The 14,220-nt window shown below is 37.2% G+C and overlaps 1 protein-coding gene across 6 annotated transcripts in view; it reads left to right on the forward strand.

Moving 5' to 3' along the window:
* The first annotated feature begins 813 nt into the window (after window positions 1–813).
* GRM1 (glutamate metabotropic receptor 1) overlaps window positions 814–14,220 on the forward strand; it is a 429,332-nt gene continuing 415,925 nt past the window's right edge. For 3 of the 6 annotated variants that reach the window (XM_045499938.1, XM_045499940.1, XM_045499939.1), the window contains exon 1: window positions 13,430–13,561. The gene's annotated coding sequence lies outside the window, so the exon portion shown is untranslated. Of the gene's footprint in view, window positions 819–13,429; window positions 13,597–14,220 lie in introns of those variants that run through there. The other 3 variants (XM_045499937.1, XM_045499935.1, XM_045499936.1) reach the window with 3 other exon arrangements.

Consider the following 14,220-nt stretch of genomic DNA (forward strand, 5'->3'; position numbering starts at 1 on the left):
CCCAGAAATCCCTTGCATTCCACATTTAGGTCTTTTCTCCAATGCCATTCTCAGAATTTTCTCACTATTTTTCAATAAAGCATATTTTTGTTAAGAATCTGGTATGAGGCACCTGGCTCGCTCAGTTGGTCAAGCATCCGACTTCCTCTCAGGTCATGATCTCACAGTTTGTGAGTTCGAGCACTGCATTGGGCTCTGTGCTGATGGCTCAGAGCCTGGAGCCTTTGTCAGATGCTGTGTCTCCTCTCTCTGTCCAGCCCCCTCCCCCCACCCCCCGACTTGTGCTCTGTCTCTGTCTCTCAGAAATAAATAAACATTAAAAAAATCTGTTACATGTATGTATCTGTACCATTGGTCACAAGAATACAATTTGATCTGATTCTTAAATTCATGATCATGTAGTATTCTTCTTGATCATGTAAGACATGTACAATATAGATACTTTCTTGGCGTAAATCTGAGTGATGCAGTTTATAAGAGATGAGAAAAAACAAAAATCAGTGCAGATCAATGTTTTGTGAAGGTCTCCAAACAGGAGATAAAACCAGAGCTGGGCCTTCTGGGATGGATAAGATTGGCATGGCAGGGAGAAGACAAGCATGAGATAAACAGGCAAGAATAAGAGTAGAATTCATGAGGACAGCGGAGAGATACATTGATAAGTGAATATTAACTATAGGGTGTGAGTCAGGCTGGAGAGATCTGCATTTAAATCATCCTAGAAATGCAGTGTTGTATCTTTTGTTTTTATTTATTTATTTTTAAAATATAATTTATTGTCAAATTGGCTAACATACAATGTATACAGTGTGCTCTTGGTTTTGGGGGTAGATTCCCATGATTCATTGCTTGCATACAACATCCAGTGCTCATCCCAACAAGTGCCCTTCTTAATGCCTAACACCCATTTTCCCCTCTTCCCTCCCCCCCCCCATCAACTCTCAGTTTTTTCTCTGTATTTAAGAGTCTCTTATGGTTTGCCTCCCTCTCTCTCTGTTTGTAACTATTTTTCCCCTTCCTTTCCCCCATGGTCTTCTGTTAAGTTTCTCAAGTTCTGCATATAAGTAAAAATATATGACATCTGTCTTTCTCTGATTTACTTATTTCACTTAGCATAATACCAGCCAGTCCATCCACATTGCTGCAAATGCCAGGGTTTCATTCTTTCTCATTGCCAAGTAGTATTCCATTATATATTTAAACCACATCTTCTTTATCCGTTCATCAGTTGATGGACATTTAGGCTTTTTCCATAATTTGGCTATTGTTGAAAGCACTGCTATAAACATTGGGGTACATGTGGCCCTATGAATCAGCACTCCTGTATCCTTTGGATAAATTCCTAGTAGTGCCACTGCTGGGTCTTAGGGTAGTTCTATTTTTAATTTTTTGAGAAACCTCCACACTGTTTTCCAGAGTGGCTCTACCAGTTTGTATTCCCAACAACAGTGCAAGGGGGTTCCCATTTCTCCACATCTTCACCAACATCTGTTATTTCCTGAGTTGTTAATTTTAGCCACTCTGACCAGTGTGAAATGGTATCTCAGTGTGGTTTTGATTTGTATTTCCCTGACGAGGAGTGATGTTGAGCATCTTTTCATGGGTCTGTTGGTCATCTGTATGTCTTCTTTGGAAAAGTGTCTATTCATGTCTTCTTCCCATTTCTTCACTGGATTATTTGTTTTTCAGGTGTTGAGTTTAGTAAGTTCTTTATAGATTCCCCTTATCGATATGTCATTTGCAAATATGTTTTCCCATTCTGTTGGTTGCCTTTTAGTCTTGTTTATTGTTTCCTTTGCAGTGCAGAAGCGTTTTATGTTGATGAGGCCCCAGTAGTTCATTTCTGCTTTTAATTCCCTTGCCTTTGGAGACATGTCAAACAAGAAATTGCTCGAACACGACAGGGATGTCCACACACACCACTGTTGTTTAACATAGCGTTGGAAGTCCTAACATCAGCAATCAGACAACAAAAGAAGTAAAAGGCATCAAAATTGGCAAAGAAGAAGTAAAACTTTCACTTTTTGCAGGCGACATGATACTCTACATGGAAAACCTGGAAGACTCCACTAAAAAGCTGCTAGAACTGATACATGGATTCAGCAAAGTCACTGGATACAAGATCAATATACAGAAATCAATTGCATTTCTATGCACCAATAATGAAGCAACAGAAAGAGAAATCAATAAATTGATCACATTTACATTTGCACCAAGAACCATAAACTACCTAGGAATAAACCTAACCGAAGATGTAAAAGATCTGTATGCTGAAATCTGTAGAAAGCTTATGAAGGAAATTGAAGAAGACAAAGAAATGGAAAAACATTCCATGCTCATGGATTGGAAGAATCAATATTGTTAAAATGTCAGTATTACCCAAAGCAATCTACACATTCAATGCAATCCCAATAAAAATTGCACCGGAATTCTTCTCAAAGCTAGAACAAACAACCCAAAAATTTGTATGGAACCACAAAAGACCCAGAATAGCCAAAATAATGTTGACAAAGAAAACCAAAGCAGGAGGCATCACAATCCCAGAGTTTAGCCTCTACTACAAAGCTGTAATCATCAAGACAGTATAGTATTGGCACAAAAACAGACACATAGACCAATGGAATAGAATAGAGAACCCAGAATTGGGCCCACAGATGTATGGCCAACTAATCTTTGACAAAGCAGGGAAGAGTATCCAATGGAAAAAAATACAGTCTCTTTAGCAAATGGTGCTGGGAGAACTGGACAGCAACATGCAGAAGAATGAAACTAGACCACTTTCTTACACCATACACAAAAATGAACTCAAACTGGATGAATGACTTAAATGTGAGACAGGAAACCATCAAAACCCTAGAGGAGAAAACAGGCAACAACATCTTTGACCTCAGTGTTGTATCTTTTAAAGTCTCAGGGAAGTTTGAGCTCTTTACTAACTGAAATAACTTCATGGTTCTTTGAAACAGGAAATACCTTATGAAACCCAATCCTCAGATTTATAAAATTTTGGGAATAAATTATTAGGCCTACTTAGATTTTTCATTTGTAGTATGTATATCACAAGTTTTCCCGTACAGGTACTAAGATATCTCATATTGAATTGAGAGTGGCACATTCATTTTTGACATTACAGTGCACTCCAAATTCATTTAGTCTCACTCTCTTACAATGTTTAAATTATTTATTTACTTAATTAATTGTCGGTATTTACTTATTAATTATGTACTACACTGTCATTTATATTTTCTTATTCTTTGTGGGAATGTCAATTGATATATTAATCCATTATTAATTAATTAATTAATTAGTTTCCCATACACTAACCCACCACAAATCTCCAAAAGGTAGTTGAAGACATTCTTGGATATTGCAGGACCTGAATTGGGAATCATGGCCTCCAAAATTTCTCTGTTAATGTCCCTGGTACATTTCCTTTCAGTGTTTCCTGCTGCAAGGGAGCAATTTTCATCTACAGTTTGAATTGATTCAGGAACATGAGAAGAGTGTCTTTTTGACAGTAATTCTAAGGAAGAGTGAGGGACAACTGCTACAGATTTTTTTTTCTTTCAAAGTAAGGTCACTTTAGAATTTAACCTCATCTCAATCAAAATTTAAAATGTGAATATTCTATGACGTTTGAGGTCTGATAGATTTGAACCAGCAGAAATAAAAATTTGTCAGAAAGCATGGGCCATATTTCTTCAAGGTGATTACTCTCCTGTGAAGATGAATTATGATTTCTCACTGTTACAGTCATGCTGTATATACTGAATTTGATGACATCCACTAAACAGGAGGGAAAAGAGGTCTAGCCTTACCTTGTAATCCTTGGGCCACAGAAGAAGACTGTTAGGTTTGTTACTCTTTCTCCAAAATGTTGTGGAGTAAATTCTGCTTTGCTTCTATTTTTGGGAGTATTGGTAATTGACAGGTTGACCATGTACTTTATTATTCAAACCAGGATACTTTTAAAGGTAAAAGGGGTTGCTAAAAATTAGCAGGCATTAATTAATCTATAAGAAGAATAACCTGGGTCTGTCCTGGGCAAACCAGACATATGGTCACCTTCTGTCTAAAGTGCAAGCTTTTTCTATCATGAATTATTGCTGTGAATATCATCTACACTGTCCCAAACTCCCCCGACCCTCTCAAACTCTTCTAATATACATTTTAGAACTATGAATCCATGATCAATAATTTCCCTCCATCCTTAATCGTTTGAGAGTAGCATAGTGTAGCAGTTAAGAGCATGGTCTAAGGAATCAGAGCCTTAAGTTAAATCCTAGCCATGACAGTTATTAGCTGCATGATGTGGGCAAATTACTTCATCTCCTTATGGCTAAAAGCTAATCAACAGCCTTCGTGCTTCGTGTATTGCAGGGTGCAGGGTGCTTTGCCTTGGCTTCTCTCCTAGGGCCCTTTAACATAAAATTACTTCCCTCTTTGCTTTTGGAGTCATCACTCATAAGATTACCCAGAGAAGCATCCTCTAATTTCCTGCATGGAAGGCATAAGCCTGTATGCCAATTTTCAGACAGATGAGTAGGAGTAGAGGGCAGGGGGAGTGGGTCCTGTCATTCAGATCTCCATTTCCCTTCCTCTCTCCTGTGCAGGATGAGGGAGGATTACGTTAACTGGCTACGTGGAGTCAATGAGGGGGGGGGGGTCTGAGGATTTTTTGAATCTTAAACTTTCACCACTTCTCTTATTTTTAGCCTTACCCTCATCTGTACTTTTATTATTTATTTAAAAAAATTTTTTTTGTAACGTTTATTTATTTTTGAGACAGAGAGAGACAGAGCATGAACGGGGGAGGGTCAGAGAGAGGGAGACAGAATCAGAAGCTGGCTCCAGGCTCCGAGATGTCAGCACAGAGCCCGACGCGGGGCTCGAACTCACGGACTGCAAGATCATGACCTGAGCCGAAGTCGGCCGCTTAACCGACTGAGCCACCCAGGCACCCCTCATCTGTACTTTTAGAGGTAGCTGGAGCCTCCAGTTTCTGGATATGGGTTCTGTGGTATAACTGAAAATTGCCTATGGATTTTCTCACTGTCAATTTAAAATTTAACTTGCTTGAATCTTGTCAATGAGTTGCTTTTTTAGTTTACTTCACCCCTTCCCCCATTTTCTCACTTCCTATTCTCATTGCCTTAAAGATTTATGCCTCAAAAATCTCTTTATTGTCATTTTACTGAGGTTTATTGAGGGAACAAAAGTAAATGAGTGTGTTCAATTTACCTTCTTTACCCAGATCTAAAGAACATTTTTTAATTAGATTTTTTCTCTTACTTGTTAATATGTAGGAAAGAAGTTGGTTTTGGTGTAACATCTTTGCAGAACTCTGTTATTAATTCTAAAAATGAGTCTGTAAATTCTCTCAAGTAGTTCTATATCTAATTAACCATAGAAATCACTCCAGACTGGTTTCTACTCCCAACACTTGACTAAAATTGCTCTTACTAGGGCCACCAATTTCCTCCCAAGTTGCTAAATCCAGGGGACACTTTCCTGTTCTAATCATAATTTGTGTGTTTCAGCAATATCCCGTACAACTCACCCATTCCTCCTTGAGGTCCTCTTCTTTCTTAGCTTCTTTAACATCTTATCCTTCCAGTTTTTCTTGTATTTCCCTGGATGCTCTTCCTCTCTGATGGGTTCTGCTCCTTCAGTCACTTGGAGTTTCTTAGAGCTTGTACCCAGGCTCTTTTATGCTGCCTTGTTATCATCACCTTCATTACCAACAACTATTATTGTTTGTATTGAATTGTATTCATTATCACTATATAAATAGTTTTTATAACTCCCACATCTCTTTTAGAATCTCGGACTTTTATGACATAAAGCTTGAAAAATCAAGACTGTACAGATTTCCTGACTGTTCAAGCAATCAACAAATCCACAGGCATTTCATGACTTCAGGGGTAGGAAAAATGAGATTTAAGCAGGAAAAAATGTTAACTGCAAGAAATGCAGACAACATCTAAAAAATTATGATGTTTCAATCTTCAAAAACTTTGGTTTGGTTTGCTGGGGCCAGCTACCAGAATCAATATGATAGTCCCAATTGTATCAATGATACAGCATGGTGTATTGATTGTTAAGTGCTTCCATGGTGAACTGTATTGGCTGATTTGGCCATGTGAAGGATTTATATATTGGTATAAGTTCAATATATCTGAATGGCTTAAATGAGCTTATTCAAATATGGGAAACAGCTTTATTATTAAGCATACATAGCAACTCTTTTCATGAAAATTATGAGCATTAGTACATTACTCATACTCAAAAGATATATCTTTTTCAACCAGATATGGAGTTATGCACATAGTCTTGGTATATGACCTTTGTCACATACATCTCTATCTCTATGTCTGCCACATATTTACTATCTATAACTTGCATTTTCATTTTCTTACTGATGTCTTTTGAGGAACAGAAGTTTTAAATTTTGATGAAGTCCAATTTCTCAATTTTTTTAAGCTTATGGTTATTGCATTTTGTATGTAAGATATCTTTTCATACCGCAAACTTACAAAGATATTCTTCTCTGGTTTCTTCTAAAAAAGAACTTAATTGTCCAGCATCTTTTAAACTGTTCTTTTGGCTTCCCACATTGATGAGGTCTATAATTTCAATTTTATCAGAGTCAGTTTTTTAAATCTTAAATATAATGATGTGACTTATCCTTCCTCCACCAATTTCAACCTTATTAGGCCTATTTGCTATCATCTTTCCAAACTCTTAACTTGGTTTACAGATCACTTCATCATGTTTTTCTGTCTCAAAGGAAATTCTTACCTCTATCCTCATACTCTAATACTTTGTATTAGCTTTCCCAAACCATGTATGGTTTCCTCAAATCACCACACTCTCCTTTACTTCTGGACTATTACAGTTTCTGTTTGGGACTATCTTTTTGCCTGTTTATTCCTCTCTTCACCTAGGTAACTGCTACTTGTCTCTCAATCTTTATTTCAATGTCACTTTCCCTGGAAAGCCTTTATGATTTTTGAAGACTGGTGCCTTTCCCACATGGTTCCATAGTGCTTTAGGATTTCTGTAGTATTCTGTACTGGTTATGTACTAGCTGTGTTTCTCACTCCAAGTTCCTGGAAGGCCAGGGATATGTCTTGTTTACTATGGTGTCTGCAGTGCTCAGAGGAGTTCTTATTACATAGAAGGGGTGATGGAATATCTTAGATGGTGGGTAAGGCAGGTGAAGATAGCAGCTGTGACCAGTAAACTTGGTTCCTTGAACCCACCATCATTTATAGAAGATTTTTGGTAACTGTTTGATTTGCTTTCCATCTTGGTATAACATTAAACTTTTTTTTTAATGTTTATTTTTGAGAGACAAGAGAGAGAGAGAGAGAGAGAGAGAGAGAGAGAGAGAGAGAACGAGCAGAGGAGGGGCAGAGAGAGAGGGAGACACAGAATCTGAAGCAGGCTCCAGGCTCCCAGCTGTCAGCACAGAGCCCAACTCGGGGGCTGAACTCAGGAACGGCAAGATCATGACCTGAGCCAAAGTCAGACACTTAACTGACTGAGCCACCCAGGCATTGCTTGGTGTAGCATTTTAATACATGGACACATATTTATTATGGAAATTTTAGGAAAGAATACAGAAAAAATGAAATTATCCATTATACTACATTCTATAGCTAATAACTGTTAATATTTTGTTGTAATTTCCTTCCAGTCATTTTTAGTTGTATATGTGCCTTACATGTTATTTAAAAATAGAACTTAAATTGAATAGCATATACAGTTTTAAATTTTAATCACTGTATCCTAAATAACCCCCCAAATAAATCCATACATGAGATATGACCAAAAACAATGATAATTAAAATACATAAACTCATATTTTTATATCCAAATTATTACTACTCCCCTCAGAAAGCTAATGATTTTGCAGTTGCTGAAACATTTTTGGGCCCACTCTTTGGAATTATTTTCAGAGCCAAAGAAATATAATTTATTTAGAATCACACTTCATTTTTGATCCAAAACTTATCCATTAATTCAACAAATACTTGTTGAGTTATAGCTACTACTTAAGGTTCTAGAGAGTCAGTTGTGAACAAGACACAGTTCTCTCTCTTCTTGGTTACTTTTTATTATTTAAGAATTTTGGTAATAATTGTCCACTCTCAGAAAATTAAATCCATACTCAAAGGATGATTATTTGCTATGATTAATGATATTAAAAATAGTACATTACTATTTATTAAATAACTATCATAATCCTTCAAAAATACATTTATTAATGGCATATATAGATATTTATGTATATATGTGTATATATACATATATATATATAGTTGGAATAAGTCACTATTTTTAAAGTGACAACAGCGATTATGAATGAAGCTAAGTAAAACACACAGTTAATAAAATTAGTAATATTATTTTACAGTGTGATCTCACATAAAAGTGCCAAATAAGCACTTTTTTCATGATTTCCTTCAGAACTGAAGCTTTTGTGGATAAGTTGAATTTGAAATGAATTTTGAAGAAGGACAAATATATAGAAAAGAAATGAACGATGGGTAAATTTTTCTTTTTTCTTTGTGTGCGTGTGTGTGTGAGAGGTATGAGCTGAAGTGGGAAGCGGAGGTGAGAGGTATGAGCTGAAGTGGGAAATGCAAGGCTTATTTGGTTAGCAGAAAGTATGAATAGGAGAATGGGATGAAATTTTATCAGTGGTTTTCAATTAAGGGTCACATGAGAATTACCTAGGAAACTTTCAAAAACATGCCTTGGGCTGTTCTGGTAACTCCTTGGGCCTATTTGATACAAAGTTCTCTTTTTCTGGTCAGCTGCTCACCTCTGACTTTGCTATAGGGAAGAGAAGGGGTGGATACAAGTAGTTACCATGTTTTGCTTGAATGAACCCTCTCGGCAGTCAGTGGACTTTAGTTTCCAGGTTCAGGAATTTAGACATTCTTCTATTAGCAACTGTGATATATTGTAGGTTTTGACCCATGCAGTTGAAAGGAGAAGGGCTGTATTTTAGGTAGATCAATGTTTTGGTGGTTTATAATCATGTTGCAGCTTTTCTGTTACAGAGAAGGTAGGAATACAATATGCTGCTTTTTAAACAGGAATAATCATTTAATTTCTGTGTAAATGAGACTGTAGTAATATAAAGCCTTTTCTAATGAAGGCTTTTATCGGATGTGAAAATTTAGATACGTTTCCTTCTTAATTGTTCAAAAGTTGACTGTGAGCCTGTGCAAGTAGGTTACTGCTGTTATTAGAACTGTTATAAAAGATGGCTATTTTAAGCAAATAGAACAATCACCTGTAATGCTTATGCCCTCAACTGATGAAAGACCCAAAGGAAAGAAATTCAAATTCATTTTCTTTATTACTTAAGCATTTTCTGAGAAGACAGCATCAGTTTAAGGCTTAAGGAAAGAATGAAAAGTAACACTTAGCTCAGTCCATATAATTGGTTTTTATGAACTAATGGATTGGAATAAAGGTAGTATGACGTGGCACTACCCCTGATTTGTTCGTTAAACTTAGGCAAGGAACAGATTCTTGGTGCCTCAATTTTCCAAAACTTCTATAGGACTAGGATAATATGCCATTTTACACTTCCATATGATGGTTCTGAGAATCCTTTCAAATGGTTATTTTCAAATTATATAGCCACAACAGCGGATAAAGGTGAGCTTCCATTTATGTTTTATCTTCTTTTTACCTTTATAAAAATTTTAAAGTTTCATTTGCTATTGCTGCAAATGCAATACAGCAGTGAGAATAGTTTCTTCACATTTGGAACAAATTTCAGGGCTTCAAGTGAAAGAAAGTTTGTTGTATAAGTATGTTTCAAATGATTTAATACTAGTTAGGCCTAGTTACTTGAACTGAGAAATAGTTGCAAAATAATTACTGTTACATTATATGAAGAATAAATTAGAAATATCTACAAACTACCTGGCTTTGATATTCCTGAAGAAAAGCATAAAAAAAGATGATATTTTTAGTGTTCAGGGAGTACATATCCATTCATTCATTCAACAAATATTTTAGCCCCTATTATGAACCAGACATTGTTTTAGACAATGGGGTACAGCAGGGTATAAAACAGGGAATAATTGTGGCCCAAAAATGTGCTTCCAGAATAATCACGATTGCCTTATTCTCTTTAATTGCATTTTAATATTTTAAAAATAAACGTTTGGACAGTTGTGACAGAACAATATGTGGCAAAATGCATGTTTTCTAGTCTATCTGCAGGAGTCTGCAAAGCCTTTGATGATTTCTATTTGCTCATGGAAACTGATGCTTTTGGTCCTATGTCTGCATATATAGTTACAGCCTAATTAATCATACCAATAAAACAATTGAATGTACATTAAATTTGGCTTATTTTAGTTCTTTTAAAATGTTTTGTTTACTCTGATAGTCAATCATGTTTTGTAACAATATTTTGAGTTTTTGAAAAGAAAGAGATTTTATTTTATAATTTTTATTGCCTTTGCTTCAGAACATAAAGTTCTATGAAGACAGCAATTTCTCTCGATTTAAGCAATGTACAAACAAAATTGGATAAAGAAACTGAAAAATCTCACTGTAACTTGAGTTATCTTGCTGAACCCATGAGTTAAATATAAGAATATAAGAAATGTCACATTAGATTAAATTAATTGCCATGGAACATGCTATTTTATGAAAAAGCATGGAATTCGCTCTCCACAACATTGATCTACTTGAACATAATTATATTTCCTTAGTAATACATTACATATCAATTTTCCATAAATCAATTTTCTACAAAGGCCTTCTTTGATCCCATTTCTATTTTCAGTCAATGCTATCTCTTCAATTATGAGTCTGTTACCTCTTGTGTATGCCTCACTTCCATATTCCAATGACTGTGTAAACTCTACTTTTCAAAACACCCACTAGAATACACGATAATTTGGAATATGTGCCTGACTTATCCATCTCTTTCTTTAAAAAAAAAACCTTATACTTGCTCACTTTGAAAAGTGTGAATTTTTAACTGATTACATGTGGAAAATTTTATAGCCTTTTGCTCATTTAAAATATAGACCAGTTCCTCTATGATGTCCTTTATGATTGGAGAACAATGAAAACTGTGCATACATTCCTAAGAAAAATGATCACAATTTTGTTTATGGACAATACTGTTTTATTGCCATGGGAGAACAATGAGCATTTTGTTGTGTTTATTGTTACAGCAGCACATTAAATCATTGTCTTGAGAGAGTATGTTGAGTATTCTTTTGTGTGATCTCCATTGCATGTTGTATGAAATAGATTTTCCAAACCAAAATGCTCATAACGCTTTGTCCCATGCCACAAATCACATGCTGAATGTAATATTCTACACTACCAGCACTGAATAAATATTCATACTGACAGAATTTCTGGATTCATGTACCTTTAACATTCTTTGAACTTGTATAGATTACCACATATGCCTATATCAGTGTGATCACCTATATTTGTTAATTTGTATGTAGCTTATCCTCTTAGTAATTTTTTTAGTCCTACTAATGGAAACTTCCCTTAGATGTCTGTACATGTATTACATCCTCCCTGCCTTGGTAAAGTCTAAATTTCTAGAAAGAGAAAGCATATTTAGCTGATCTTGTTTCTTCTTTCTCAAAGCCTTGCTTTTGCCTTATTTTTGTCTTTGTGCCTTCTAAAGTTGGTCTTAAATAATTATCAATGAATTTAATTGATAATATCTAATTGATATGTTTGAAACTAAAATTTTTTCATAACACCTCTGCTATATATTTTATACATATGTATAGACCTCCTATGTCAAAATCCCCAAGTTTTTCCTCTTTAAAATGATTTGTTTCAGCCAGCCTGAATGCATAGTTTTTACTCAGACTGTATTGAAAACAAATAAATCTGAATGTTTAATTATTCTCTTAGTAGCAGATTCTTTTCCAAGCTATGTCAATATTAAAATGTTATATATTAAAAATATTCAGCTTTGAGCAGTGCACATTGAGGCTAAATGTGGACTTCAGAGACATTTCTTTCTCTAATCCTGCAAATCATGTTTAATGTTTTATATATGCACAGGAATTTTTGTACATTCACCGTATCTATGAAATCTTCCAAGAAAATAATATTTAGGGCTTATCTTACTAGAATAGCATTATCTAAAATGGAACTTAAATGGCTATCAGAGGAAGTGAGATACTCTGATGCACTGTGAACACCTTTGTCTTGCTCTTCTTAGAGCAGACATCTTCCTAAGAGCACAGGTAGAGAATCATTTTACTCTATGTGTGAAGATAGAAACTTCTTCCTATCTTCCTTGAGTAAACAAACTATTACTTCCAGAACCAGGAACATATAGGTCTAAAGGCTATTACCTGGTTCAGTGCGTTATTTGTGGAAAAAGAAAAAAAAGTCCTATCCTCTTTATGTTGTCTAATTAAAGTCCAGAAAAATCTGACACCTGGGGAAAAAGACCAGAACCGGAACAAGAAAGAGGATCTGTCCTTGACAGGAAGTATTGTTCTCTTTCCTAAGTTTCATGGAACACGCTAGAAGAGTATTTAAAACTGCCACATGGAATTGCCACTTCCAGATGGACATGGCACCAGTCCATAGGAAATGGTGACATGAGCAAGGTGATTGTAAAGGGACTCACATAAGTTGATCTTTCTTTTCTGCAGATGACACAAATAGAAAGCTTTGAGCCAGAGTGGAAAGGCACACTGTCACTTGCCTTTCCCCTCTGAAGAAGCTGGGACACATTCTGCTCAGCCAACATGTTCCCATAGGAATGTGATTTAACTTCCACTTTTCACACAGAATGAAGCAACACTGGAGACCTGTCGGGAGGGTGATAGCAGCCTGGGAGGAATTTGGATAAGTGTTTTTCACTCCACTGTTTTCATGTGACTTGACTCTCCTCTTAATTTAGTTACATCTTGACCTGGAAAATGCAGCCAATGTTTGTCTCTGTTCATTTGGCTTACCTTGATTCATCATGTGCATACCCCTCTTTCCCCTACTCTCACCTTATGCAGCCTTTCCCCTGCAACCTACTAATGGACTTTATCTAAATGTCTACACATGTATTAACTGTCTCCCTCCGTAGGGGCTTTACTTCTAGGGAAAGAACATGTATTTGGGTCCTTGAAATATATACAAAGAATATTCACCTAACGCATCCTAAGAGGCTCCCCACTCCTTTCATCAGATCTGACTATTCATATATCTGGCAGCTTCTATAAGAACCCTCTGGTAGTAGAGGAATTAATATTTCTCACTTCTCCCTAGGTTTCCCCCCCCCCCCCACCCCACCATCAAACGACTGATTTTTATGCATGAGATAATAGACAAGCCTTGGGTGACCTGTTTTTTTCCCCCCTTCCCCCTCCCTCTTTTTCCTTGCGGTAAAATAGTGCTGAAGAAAGAGGGCACTAGTGTACAGCCCAGATCGCATCCTTGCACCGTCTGGCTTAGAGCTGAGGCGTCTGCGAACCGAGCGTGGCCCGAGTGGTGTTCTGGCCCGAGGACCATAGCGCTGTCTATCCGGACTCAGGTACGTCTCAAGTCCAATTCTCCAAGCAGACCCAGGTAAGCAGACACCTCTGGGCAGTGAAACCCAGCCACAGTGGCAGACATAGTTGCAGTCTGTGGGATTTCCTCTTGATCTCAGAGGCATCCCCGCTTATTTATTTCTTTTAGTCCAGCATCCCCGGGAAGCGTCGGGACCCGTGGATGCCTGGGTTATCTTCCTCCTGCCTGGCTCACCTCATGCTCTCGCTCCCCGCCCGCTCCCTTAGCTCCTTTCTTGTCCGACTCTCACCTTGAGAAACGGAGCCAGGAGGAACGAGAGGGAGCCAACTTCAGCCCCAGAGGCGGCTGAGATTTGGCGCCTCTGCCCCCGAAACGGTCGGGTTTGAATATACCTGCAGGAGCACTGGCTGCAAGGCAAAGAGAATGAGGATGGAGGGGTGGTGGGAGGCGAAGGAAGGGGTGTGTGTGTGTGTGTGTGTGTGTGTGTGTGTGTGTGTGTGTGTAAAGAACGCAGGGAGGACGGTTAAAAGAGCGAAGTCGGGGGTGGGGTGGGGGGGTGTCAAAGAATTGCAACTCGCTGGTCGAAGCGTCCGCTCCAGGCCCTGCAGGGGAATGTTTCCGCAGCTGGACTGAGCACTGTCCAGGGTTCTGAAGGCGGCAGAGCTTGAGCTACCGCTGCAA

The sequence above is a fragment of the Leopardus geoffroyi genome, chromosome B2, assembly GCF_018350155.1.
Source record: "Leopardus geoffroyi isolate Oge1 chromosome B2, O.geoffroyi_Oge1_pat1.0, whole genome shotgun sequence".
NCBI classification, from domain to species: domain Eukaryota; kingdom Metazoa; phylum Chordata; class Mammalia; order Carnivora; family Felidae; genus Leopardus; species Leopardus geoffroyi.